The sequence below is a fragment of the Pygocentrus nattereri genome, chromosome 17, assembly GCF_015220715.1.
Source record: "Pygocentrus nattereri isolate fPygNat1 chromosome 17, fPygNat1.pri, whole genome shotgun sequence".
In the NCBI taxonomy this organism is placed as follows: domain Eukaryota; kingdom Metazoa; phylum Chordata; class Actinopteri; order Characiformes; family Serrasalmidae; genus Pygocentrus; species Pygocentrus nattereri.
In genome coordinates this window covers 3,968,361-3,980,860 of record NC_051227.1, presented here as the reverse complement: position 1 = coordinate 3,980,860, position 12,500 = coordinate 3,968,361, and the positions used below count along the sequence as shown (strand labels likewise).

The 12,500-nt window shown below is 39.7% G+C and overlaps 6 non-coding genes across 6 annotated transcripts; all 6 read right to left on the bottom strand.

Moving 5' to 3' along the window:
- Positions 1–549: 549 nt before the first annotated feature.
- Positions 550–621, bottom strand: trnag-ucc. The gene has a single exon. It is a non-coding gene; the product is annotated as a tRNA-Gly (tRNA).
- A 1,911-nt stretch (positions 622–2,532) lies between these two features.
- On the bottom strand, positions 2,533–2,604 carry trnag-ucc. Its single transcript has one exon. It is a non-coding gene; the product is annotated as a tRNA-Gly (tRNA).
- A 1,832-nt stretch (positions 2,605–4,436) lies between these two features.
- trnag-ucc lies at positions 4,437–4,508 on the bottom strand. The gene has a single exon. It is a non-coding gene; the product is annotated as a tRNA-Gly (tRNA).
- A 5,086-nt stretch (positions 4,509–9,594) lies between these two features.
- trnag-ucc lies at positions 9,595–9,666 on the bottom strand. Its single transcript has one exon. It is a non-coding gene; the product is annotated as a tRNA-Gly (tRNA).
- Positions 9,667–10,257: 591 nt separating this feature from the next.
- On the bottom strand, positions 10,258–10,329 carry trnag-ucc. Its single transcript has one exon. It is a non-coding gene; the product is annotated as a tRNA-Gly (tRNA).
- Positions 10,330–11,728: 1,399 nt separating this feature from the next.
- trnag-ucc lies at positions 11,729–11,800 on the bottom strand. The gene has a single exon. It is a non-coding gene; the product is annotated as a tRNA-Gly (tRNA).
- Positions 11,801–12,500: the final 700 nt, after the last annotated feature.

Sequence of the window (12,500 nt, the reverse complement as noted above, 5' to 3'; positions counted from 1 at the left end):
CCTCTAGCCGCTCAATCTGGTACAACATTGATCTCCAATAAGGTAACAACTGATGTTACATTAGATAGATAGATAGATAGATAGATAGATAGATAGATAGATAGATAGATAGATAGATAGATAGATAGATAGATAGATAGATAGATAGATAGATAGAATTGTGGGTGTGCAAAAGTGCTACGTTGGCCGGGAATCAAACCCGGATCAACTGCTTGGTTAACATCTATGCTAACCACTATACCACCAACACCGGAAAACATGTGGAGCAACGAGGAGGGGAAACTCTGCCTCTAGCGGGTCAATCTGGTACAACACTGATCTCCAATAAGGTAACAATTGATGTTACATTAGATAGATAGATAGATAGATAGATAGATAGATAGATAGATAGATAGATAGATAGATAGATAGATAGATAGATAGATAGATAGACAGATATCAGACGGCTCAATCTGATACAACACTGATCTCGAATAAAGTAACAACTGAAGTTACATTAGATAGATAGACAGATTTCTTCAGCAAGGAATTGTGTTTGTGGAAAAGTGCTGCGTTGGCCGGGAATCGAACCCGGGTCAACTGCTTGGAAGGCAGCTATGCTAACCACTATACCACCAACGCTGGAAAGCATCTGGAGCCATGAGGAGGGACAACTCTGCCTCTAGCGGCTCAATCTGGTACAACACTGATCTCCAATAAGGTAACAACTGATGTTAAATTAGATAGATAGATAGATAGATAGATAGATAGATAGATAGATAGATAGATAGATAGATAGATAGATAGATAGATAGATAGATAGATACAGACAGACTGATTTCTTCATCAGGGAATTGTGGGTGTGCAAAAGTGCTGCGTTAGCCGGGAATCGAACCCGGGTCAACTGCTTGGAAGGCAGCTATGCTAAACACTATACCACCAATGCTGGAAAACATCTGGAGCAACGAGGAGGGAAAACTCTGCCTCTAGCGGCTCAATCTGGTACAACATTGATCTCCAATAAGGTAACAACTGATGTTACATTAGATAGATAGATAGATAGATAGATAGATAGATAGATAGATAGATAGATAGATAGATAGATAGATAGATAGATAGATAGATAGATAGATAGTTAGATAGATAGATAGATAGGCACACAAACAGATCTCAGACGGCTCAATCTGATACAACACTGATCTCCAATAAGGTAACAATTGATGTTACATTAGATAGATAGATAGATAGATAGATAGATAGATAGATAGATAGATAGATAGATAGATAGATAGATAGATAGATAGATAGAGACAGACTGATTTCTTCATCAGGGAATTGTGGGTGTGCAAAAGTGCTGCATTGGCCAGGAATCGAACCCGGGTCAACTGCTTGGAAGGCAGCTATGTTAAACACTATACCACCAATGCTGGAAAACATCTGGAGCAACGAGGAGGGAAAACTCTGCCTCTAGCGGCTCAATCTGGTACAACATTGATCTCCAATAAGGTAACAACTGATGTTACATTAGATAGATAGATAGATAGATAGATAGATAGATAGATAGATAGATAGATAGATAGATAGATAGATAGATAGATAGATAGATAGATAGATTTCTTCATCAGGGAATTGTGGGTGTGGAAAAGTGTTGCGTTGGCCGGGAATCGAACCGCGGTCAACTTCTTGAAAGGCAGCTATGCTAAACACTATACCACGAACGCTGGAAAACGTTTAGAGCAACGAGGAGGGAAAACTCTGCGTCTAGCAGCTCAATCTGGTACAACACTGATCTCCAATAAGGTAACAACTGATGTTACATTAGATAGATAGACAGATTTCTTCAGCAAGGAATTGTGGGTGTGGAAAAGCGCTGCGTTGGCCGGGAATCGAACCCGGGGCAACTGCTTGGAAGGCAGCTATGCTAACCACTATACCACCAACGCTGGAAAGCATCTGGAGCCATGAGCAGGGAAAACTCTGCCTCTAGCGGCTCAATCTGGTACAACACTGATCTCCAATAAGGTAACAACTGATGTTACATTAGATAGATAGATAGATAGATAGATAGATAGATAGATAGATAGATAGATAGATAGATAGATAGATAGATAGATAGATAGATAGATAGATAGATAGATAGATAGATAGATAGAATTGTGGGTGTGCAAAAGTGCTACGTTGGCCGGGAATCAAACCCGGATCAACTGCTTGGTTAACATCTATGCTAACCACTATACCACCAACACCGGAAAACATGTGGAGCAACGAGGAGGGGAAACTCTGCCTCTAGCGGGTCAATCTGGTACAACACTGATCTCCAATAAGGTAACAATTGATGTTACATTAGATAGATAGATAGATAGATAGATAGATAGATAGATAGATAGATAGATAGATAGATAGATAGATAGATAGATAGATAGATAGATAGATAGACAGATATCAGACGGCTCAATCTGATACAACACTGATCTCCAATAAAGTAACAACTGAAGTTACATTAGATAGATAGACAGATTTCTTCAGCAAGGAATTGTGTTTGTGGAAAAGTGCTGCGTTGGCCGGGAATCGAACCCGGGTCAACTGCTTGGAAGGCAGCTATGCTAACCACTATACCACCAACGCTGGAAAGCATCTGGAGCCATGAGGAGGGACAACTCTGCCTCTAGCGGCTCAATCTGGTACAACACTGATCTCCAATAAGGTAACAACTGATGTTAAATTAGATAGATAGATAGATAGATAGATAGATAGATAGATAGATAGATAGATAGATAGATAGATAGATAGATAGATACAGACAGACTGATTTCTTCATCAGGGAATTGTGGGTGTGCAAAAGTGCTGCGTTAGCCGGGAATCGAACCCGGGTCAACTGCTTGGAAGGCAGCTATGCTAAACACTATACCACCAATGCTGGAAAACATCTGGAGCAACGAGGAGGGAAAACTCTGCCTCTAGCGGCTCAATCTGGTACAACATTGATCTCCAATAAGGTAACAACTGATGTTACATTAGATAGATAGATAGATAGATAGATAGATAGATAGATAGATAGATAGATAGATAGATAGTTAGATAGATAGATAGATAGGCACACAGACAGATCTCAGACGGCTCAATCTGATACAACACTGATCTCCAATAAGGTAACAATTGATGTTACATTAGATAGATAGATAGATAGATAGATAGATAGATAGATAGATAGATAGATAGATAGATAGATAGATAGATAGATAGATAGATAGAGACAGACTGATTTCTTCATCAGGAAATTGTGGGTGTGCAAAAGTGCTGCATTGGCCAGGAATCGAACCCGGGTCAACTGCTTGGAAGGCAGCTATGTTAAACACTATACCACCAATGCTGGAAAACATCTGGAGCAACGAGGAGGGAAAACTCTGCCTCTAGCGGCTCAATCTGGTACAACATTGATCTCCAATAAGGTAACAACTGATGTTACATTAGATAGATAGATAGATAGATAGATAGATAGATAGATAGATAGATAGATAGATAGATAGATAGATAGATAGATAGATAGATAGATAGATAGATAGATAGATTTCTTCATCAGGGAATTGTGGGTGTGGAAAAGTGTTGCGTTGGCCGGGAATCGAACCGCGGTCAACTTCTTGAAAGGCAGCTATGCTAAACACTATACCACGAACGCTGGAAAACGTTTAGAGCAACGAGGAGGGAAAACTCTGCGTCTAGCAGCTCAATCTGGTACAACACTGATCTCCAATAAGGTAACAACTGATGTTACATTAGATAGATAGACAGATTTCTTCAGCAAGGAATTGTGGGTGTGGAAAAGCGCTGCGTTGGCCGGGAATCGAACCCGGGGCAACTGCTTGGAAGGCAGCTATGCTAACCACTATACCACCAACGCTGGAAAGCATCTGGAGCCATGAGGAGGGAAAACTCTGCCTCTAGCGGCTCAATCTGGTACAACACTGATCTCCAATAAGGTAACAACTGATGTTACATTAGATAGATAGATAGATAGATAGATAGATAGATAGATAGATAGATAGATAGATAGATAGATAGATAGAATTGTGGGTGTGCAAAAGTGCTACGTTGGCCGGGAATCAAACCCGGATCAACTGCTTGGAACAGCTGCTTGGTTAACAGCTATGCTAACCACTATACCACCAACACCGGAAAACATGTGGAGCAACGAGGAGGGGAAACTCTGCCTCTAGCGGGTCAATCTGGTACAACACTGATCTCCAATAAGGTAACAATTGATGTTACATTAGATAGATAGATAGATAGATAGATAGATAGATAGATAGATAGATAGATAGATAGATAGATAGATAGATAGACAGATATCAGACGGCTCAATCTGATACAACACTGATCTCCAATAAAGTAACAACTGAAGTTACATTAGATAGATAGACAGATTTCTTCAACAAGGAATTGTGTGTGTGGAAAAGTGCTGCGTTGGCCGGGAATCGAACCCGGGTCAACTGCTTGGAAGGCAGCTATGCTAACCACTATACCACCAACGCTGGAAAGCATCTGGAGACATGAGGGGGGACAACTCTGCCTCTAGCGGCTCAATCTGGTACAATACTGATCTCCAATAAGGTAACAACTGATGTTAAATTAGATAGATAGATAGATAGATAGATAGATAGATAGATAGATAGATAGATAGATAGATAGATAGATAGATAGATAGATAGATAGATAGATACAGACAGACTGATTTCTTCATCAGGGAATTGTGGGTGTGCAAAAGTGCTGCGTTGGCCGGGAATCGAACCCGGGTCAACTGCTTGGAAGGCAGCTATGTTAAACACTATACCACCAATGCTGGAAAACATCTGGAGCAACGAGGAGGGAAAACTCTGCCTCTAGCGGCTCAATCTGGTACAACACTGATCTCCAATAAGGGAACAACTGATGTTACATTAGATAGATAGATAGATAGATAGATAGATAGATAGATAGATAGATAGATAGATAGATACAGACAGACTGATTTCTTCATCAGGGAATTGTGGGTGTGCAAAAGTGCTTCGTTGGCCGGGAATCGAACCCGGGTCAACTGCTTGGAAGGCAGCTATGTTAAACACTATACCACCAATGCTGGAAAACATCTGGAGCAACGAGGAGGGAAAACTCTGCCTCTAGCGGCTCAATCTGGTACAACATTGATCTCCAATAAGGTAACAACTGATGTTACATTAGATAGATAGATAGATAGATAGATAGATAGATAGATAGATAGATAGATAGATAGATAGATAGATAGATAGATAGATAGATAGATAGATAGGCACACAGACAGATCTCAGACGGCTCAATCTGATACAACACTGATCTCCAATAAGGTAACAATTGATGTTACATTAGATAGATAGATAGATAGATAGATAGATAGATAGATAGATAGATAGATAGATAGATAGATAGATATTTAGATAGATAGATAGATAGATAGATAGATAGACAGACAGACAGACAGACAGACAGACAGACAGACAGATAGATAGATAGATAGATAGATAGATAGATAGATAGATAGATAGATAGATAGATAGATAGATAGATAGAGACAGACTGATTTCTTCATCAGGGAATTGTGGGTGTGCAAAAGTGCTGCGTTGGCCAGGAATCGAACCCGGGTCAACTGCTTGGAAGGCAGCTATGTTAAACACTATACCACCAATGCTGGAAAACATCTGGAGCAACGAGGAGGGAAAACTCTGCCTCTAGCGGCTCAATCTGGTACAACATTGATCTCCAATAAGGTAACAACTGATGTTACATTAGATAGATAGATAGATAGATAGATAGATAGATAGATAGATAGATAGATAGATAGATAGATAGATAGATAGATAGATAGATAGATAGATAGACACACAGACAGATCTCAGATGGCTCAATCTGATACAACACTGATCTCCAATAAGGTAACAATTGATGTTACATTAGATAGATAGATAGATAGATAGATAGATAGATAGATAGATAGATAGATAGATAGATAGATAGATAGATAGATAGATAGATAGATAGATAGATAGATAGATAGATAGATTGATTTCTTCATCAGGGAATTGTGGGTGTGGAAAAGTGTTGCGTTGGCCAGGAATCGAACCGCGGTCAACTTCTTGAAAGGCAGCTATGCTAAACACTATACCACGAACGCTGGAAAATGTTTAGAGCAACGAGGAGGGAAAACTCTGCGTCTAGCAGCTCAATCTGGTACAACACTGATCTCCAATAAGGTAACAACTGATGTTACATTAGATAGATAGATAGATAGATAGATAGATAGATAGATAGATAGATAGATAGATAGATAGATAGATAGATAGATAGATAGATACAGACAGACTGATTTCTTCATCAGGGAATTGTGGGTGTGCAAAAGTGCTGCGTTGGCCGGGAATCGAACCCGGGTCAACTGCTTGGAAGGCAGCTATGTTAAACACTATACCACCAATGCTGGAAAACATCTGGAGCAACGAGGAGGGAAAACTCTGCCTCTAGCGGCTCAATCTGGTACAACACTGATCTCCAATAAGGTAACAACTGATGTTACATTAGATAGATAGATAGATAGATAGATAGATAGATAGATAGATAGATAGATAGATAGATAGATAGATACAGACAGACTGATTTCTTCATCAGGGAATTGTGGGTGTGCAAAAGTGCTGCGTTGGCCGGGAATCGAACCCGGGTCAACTGCTTGGAAGGCAGCTATGTTAAACACTATACCACCAATGCTGGAAAACATCTGGAGCAACGAGGAGGGAAAACTCTGCCTCTAGCGGCTCAATCTGGTACAACATTGATCTCCAATAAGGTAACAACTGATGTTACATTAGATAGATAGATAGATAGATAGATAGATAGATAGATAGATAGATAGATAGATAGATAGATAGATAGATAGATAGATAGATAGAATTGTGGGTGTGCAAAAGTGCTACGTTGGCCGGGAATCGAACACTGATGAACTGCTTTGAACAGCTGCTTGGTTAGCAGCTATGCTAACCACTATACCACCAACACCGGAAAACATGTGGAGCAACGAGGAGGGGAAACTCTGCCTCTAGCGGGTCAATCTGGTACAACACTGATCTCCAATAAGGTAACAATTGATGTTACATTAGATAGATAGATAGATAGATAGATAGATAGATAGATAGATAGATAGATAGATAGATAGATAGATAGATAGATAGACAGACAGATATCATACGGCTCAATCTGATACAACACTGATCTCCAATAAAGTAACAACTGAAGTTACATTAGATAGATAGACAGATTTCTTCAACAAGGAATTGTGTGTGTGGAAAAGTGCTGCGTTGGCCGGGAATCGAACCCGGGTCAACTGCTTGGAAGGCAGCTATGCTAACCACTATGCCACCAACGCTGGAAAGCAGCTGGAGCCATGAGGAGGGACAACTCTGCCTCTAGCGGCTCAATCTGGTGCAACACTGATCTCCAATAAGGTAACAACTGATGTTAAATTAGATAGATAGATAGATAGATAGATAGATAGATAGATAGATAGATAGATAGATAGATAGATAGATAGATAGATAGATAGATAGATACAGACAGACTGATTTCTTCATCAGGGAATTGTGGGTGTGCAAAAGTGCTGCGTTGGCCGGGAATCGAACCCGGGTCAACTGCTTGGAAGGCAGCTATGTTAAACACTATACCACCAATGCTGGAAAACATCTGGAGCAACGAGGAGGGAAAACTCTGCCTCTAGCGGCTCAATCTGGTACAACATTGATCTCCAATAAGGTAACAACTGATGTTACATTAGATAGATAGATAGATAGATAGATAGATAGATAGATAGATAGATAGATAGATAGATAGATAGATAGATAGATAGATAGATAGATAGATAGATAGATAGACACACAGACAGATCTCAGACGGCTCAATCTGATACAACACTGATCTCCAATAAGGTAACAATTGATGTTACATTAGATAGATAGATAGATAGATAGATAGATAGATAGATAGATAGATAGATAGATAGATAGATAGAATTGTGGGTGTGCAAAAGTGCTACATTGGCCGGGAATCGAACACTGATGAACTGCTTGGAACAACTGCTTGGTTAGCAGCTATGCTAACCACTATACCACCAACACCGGAAAACATGTGGAGCAACGAGGAGGGGAAACTCTGCCTCTAACGGGTCAATCTGGTACAACACTGATCTCCAATAAGGTAACAATTGATGTTACATTAGATAGATAGATAGATAGATAGATAGATAGATAGATAGATAGATAGATAGATAGATAGATAGATAGATAGATAGACAGATATCAGACGGCTCAATCTGATACAACACTGATCTCCAATAAAGTAACAACTGAAGTTACATTAGATAGATAGACAGATTTCTTCAGCAAGGAATTGTGGGTGTGGAAAAGTGCTGCGTTGGCCGGGAATCGAACCCGGGTCAACTGCTTGGAAGGCAGCTATGCTAACCACTATACCTCCAACGCTGGAAAGCATCTGGAGCCATGAGGAGGGACAACTCTGCCTCTAGCGGCTCAATCTGGTACAACACTGATCTCCAATAAGGTAACAACTGATGTTAAATTAGATAGATAGATAGATAGATAGATAGATAGATAGATAGATAGATAGATAGATAGATAGATAGATAGATAGATAGATAGATAGATAGATAGATAGACACACAGACAGATCTCAGACGGCTCAATCTGATACAACACTGATCTCCAATAAGGTAACAACTGATGTTACATTAGATAGATAGATAGATAGATAGATAGATAGATAGATAGATAGATAGATAGATAGATAGATAGATAGATAGACAGACAGACAGACAGACAGACAGAGAGACAGACAGACAGATAGATAGATAGATAGATAGATAGATAGATAGATAGATAGATAGATAGATAGATAGATAGATAGATAGATAGATAGATAGATAGATAGATCTCAGACGGCTCAATCTGATACAACACTGATCTCCAATAAGGTAACAATTGATGTTACATTAGATAGATAGATAGATAGATAGATAGATAGATAGATAGATAGATAGACAGACAGACAGACAGACAGACAGACAGACAGACAGATAGATTGATAGATAGATAGATAGATAGATAGATAGATAGATAGATAGATAGATAGATAGATAGATAGACACACAGACAGATCTCAGACGGCTCAATCTGATACAAGACTGATCTCCAATAAGGTTACAATTGATGTTACATTAGATAGATAGATAGATAGATAGATAGATAGATAGATAGATAGATAGATAGATAGATAGATAGATACATAGATTGATTTCTTCATCAGGGAATTGTGGGTGTGGAAAAGTGTTGCGTTGGCCGGGAATCGAACCGCGGTCAACTTCTTGAAAGGCAGCTATGCTAAACACTATACCACGAACGCTGGAAAACGTTTAGAGCAACGAGGAGGGAAAACTCTGCGTCTAGCAGCTCAATCTGGTACAACACTGATCTCCAATAAGGTAACAACTGTTGTTACATTAGATAGATAGACAGACTTCTTCAGCAAGGAATTGTGGGTGTGGAAAAGCGCTGCGTTGGCCGGGAATCGAACCCGGGTCAACTGCTTGGAAGGCAGCTATGCTAACCACTATACCACCAACGCTGGAAAGCGTCTGGAGACATGAGGAGGGAAAACTCTGCCTCTAGCGGCTCAATCTGGTACAACACTGATCTCCAATAAGGTAACAACTGATGTTACATTAGATAGATAGATAGATAGATAGATAGATAGATAGATAGATAGATAGATAGATAGATAGATAGATAGATAGATAGATAGATAGATAGAATTGTGGGGGTGCAAAAGTGCTACGTTGGCCGGGAATCAAACCCGGATCAACTGCTTGGAACAGCTGCTTGGTTAACAGCTATGCTAACCACTATACCACCAACACCGGAAAGCATGTGGAGCAACGAGGAGGGGAAACTCTGCCTCTAGCCGGTCAATCTGGTACAACACTGATCTCCAATAAGGTAACAATTGATGTTACATTAGATAGATAGATAGATAGATAGATAGATAGATAGATAGATAGATAGATAGATAGATAGATAGATAGATAGATAGATAGATAGACAGATATCAGACGGCTCAATCTGATACAACACTGATCTCCAATAAAGTAACAACTGAAGTTACATTAGATAGATAGACAGATTTCTTCAACAAGGAATTGTGTGTGTGGAAAAGTGCTGCGTTGGCCGGGAATCGAACCCGGGTCAACTGCTTGGAAGGCAGCTATGCTAACCACTATACCACCAACGCTGGAAAGCATCTGGAGCCATGAGGAGGGACAACTCTGCCTCTAGCGGCTCAATCTGGTACAACACTGATCTCCAATAAGGTAACAACTGATGTTAAATTAGATAGATAGATAGATAGATAGATAGATAGATAGATAGATAGATAGATAGATAGATAGATAGATAGATAGATACAGACAGACTGATTTCTTCATCAGGGAATTGTGGGTGTGGAAAAGTGCTGCGTTGGCCGGGAATCGAACCCGGGTCAACTGCTTGGAAGGCAGCTATGTTAAACACTATACCACCAATGCTGGAAAACATCTGGAGCAACGAGGAGGGAAAACTCTGCCTCTAGCGGCTCAATCTGGTACAACATTGATCTCCAATAAGGTAACAACTGATGTTACATTAGATAGATAGATAGATAGATAGATAGATAGATAGATAGATAGATAGATAGATAGATAGATAGATAGATAGACACACAGACAGATCTCAGACGGCTCAATCTGATACAACACTGATCTCCAATAAGGTAACAACTGATGTTACATTAGATAGATAGATAGATAGATAGATAGATAGATAGATAGATAGATAGATAGATAGATAGATAGATAGATAGATAGATAGATACATAGATAGACACACAGACAGATCTCAGACGGCTCAATCTGATACAACACTGATCTCCAATAAGGTAACAACTGATGTTACATTAGATAGATAGACAGATTTCTTCAGCAAGGAATTGTGGGTGTGGAAAAGCGCTGCGTTGGCCGGGAATCGAACCCGGGTCAACTGCTTGGAAGGCAGCTATGCTAACCACTATACCTCCAACGCTGGAAAGCATCTGGAGCCATGAGGAGGGAAAACTCTGCCTCTAGCGGCTCAATCTGGTACAACACTGATCTCCAATAAGGTAACAACTGATGTTACATTAGATAGATAGATAGATAGATAGATAGATAGATAGATAGATAGATAGATAGATAGATAGATAGATAGATAGATAGATAGAATTGTGGGGGTGCAAAAGTGCTACGTTGGCCGGGAATCAAACCCGGATCAACTGCTTGGAACAGCTGCTTGGTTAACAGCTATGCTAACCACTATACCACCAACACCGGAAAACATGTGGAGCAACGAGGAGGGAAAACTCTGCCTCTAGCGGGTCAATCTGGTACAACACTGATCTCCAATAAGGTAACAATTGATGTTACATTAGATAGATAGATAGATAGATAGATAGATAGATAGATAGATAGATAGATAGATAGATAGATAGATAGATAGATAGACAGATATCAGACGGCTTAATCTGATACAACACTGATCTCCAATAAAGTAACAACTGAAGTTACATTAGATAGATAGACAGATTTCTTCAACAAGGAATTGTGTGTGTGGAAAAGTGCTGCGTTGGCCGGGAATCGAACCCGGGTCAACTGCTTGGAAGGCAGCTATGCTAACCACTATACCACCAACGCTGGAAAGCATCTGGAGCCATGAGGAGGGACAACTCTGCCTCTAGCGGCTCAATCTGGTACAACACTGATCTCCAATAAGGTAACAACTGATGTTAAATTAGATAGATAGATAGATAGATAGATAGATAGATAGATAGATAGATAGATAGATAGATAGATAGATAGATAGATGCAGACAGACTGATTTCTTCATCAGGGAATTGTGGGTGTGCAAAAGTGCTGCGTTGGCCGGGAATCGAACCCGGGTCAACTGCTTGGAAGGCAGCTATGTTAAACACTATACCACCAATGCTGGAAAACATCTGGAGCAACGAGGAGGGAAAACTCTGCCTCTAGCGGCTCAATCTGGTACAACATTGATCTCCAATAAGGTAACAACTGATGTTACATTAGATAGATAGATAGATAGATAGATAGATAGATAGATAGATAGATAGATAGATAGATAGATAGATAGATAGATAGATAGATAGACACACAGACAGATCTCAGACGGCTCAATCTGATACAACACTGATCTCCAATAAGGTAACAACTGATGTTACATTAGATAGATAGACAGATAGATAGATAGATAGATAGATAGATAGATAGATAGATAGATAGATAGATAGATAGATAGATAGATAGACACACAGACAGATCTCAGACGGCTCAATCTGATACAACACTGATCTCCAATAAGGTAACAACTGATGTT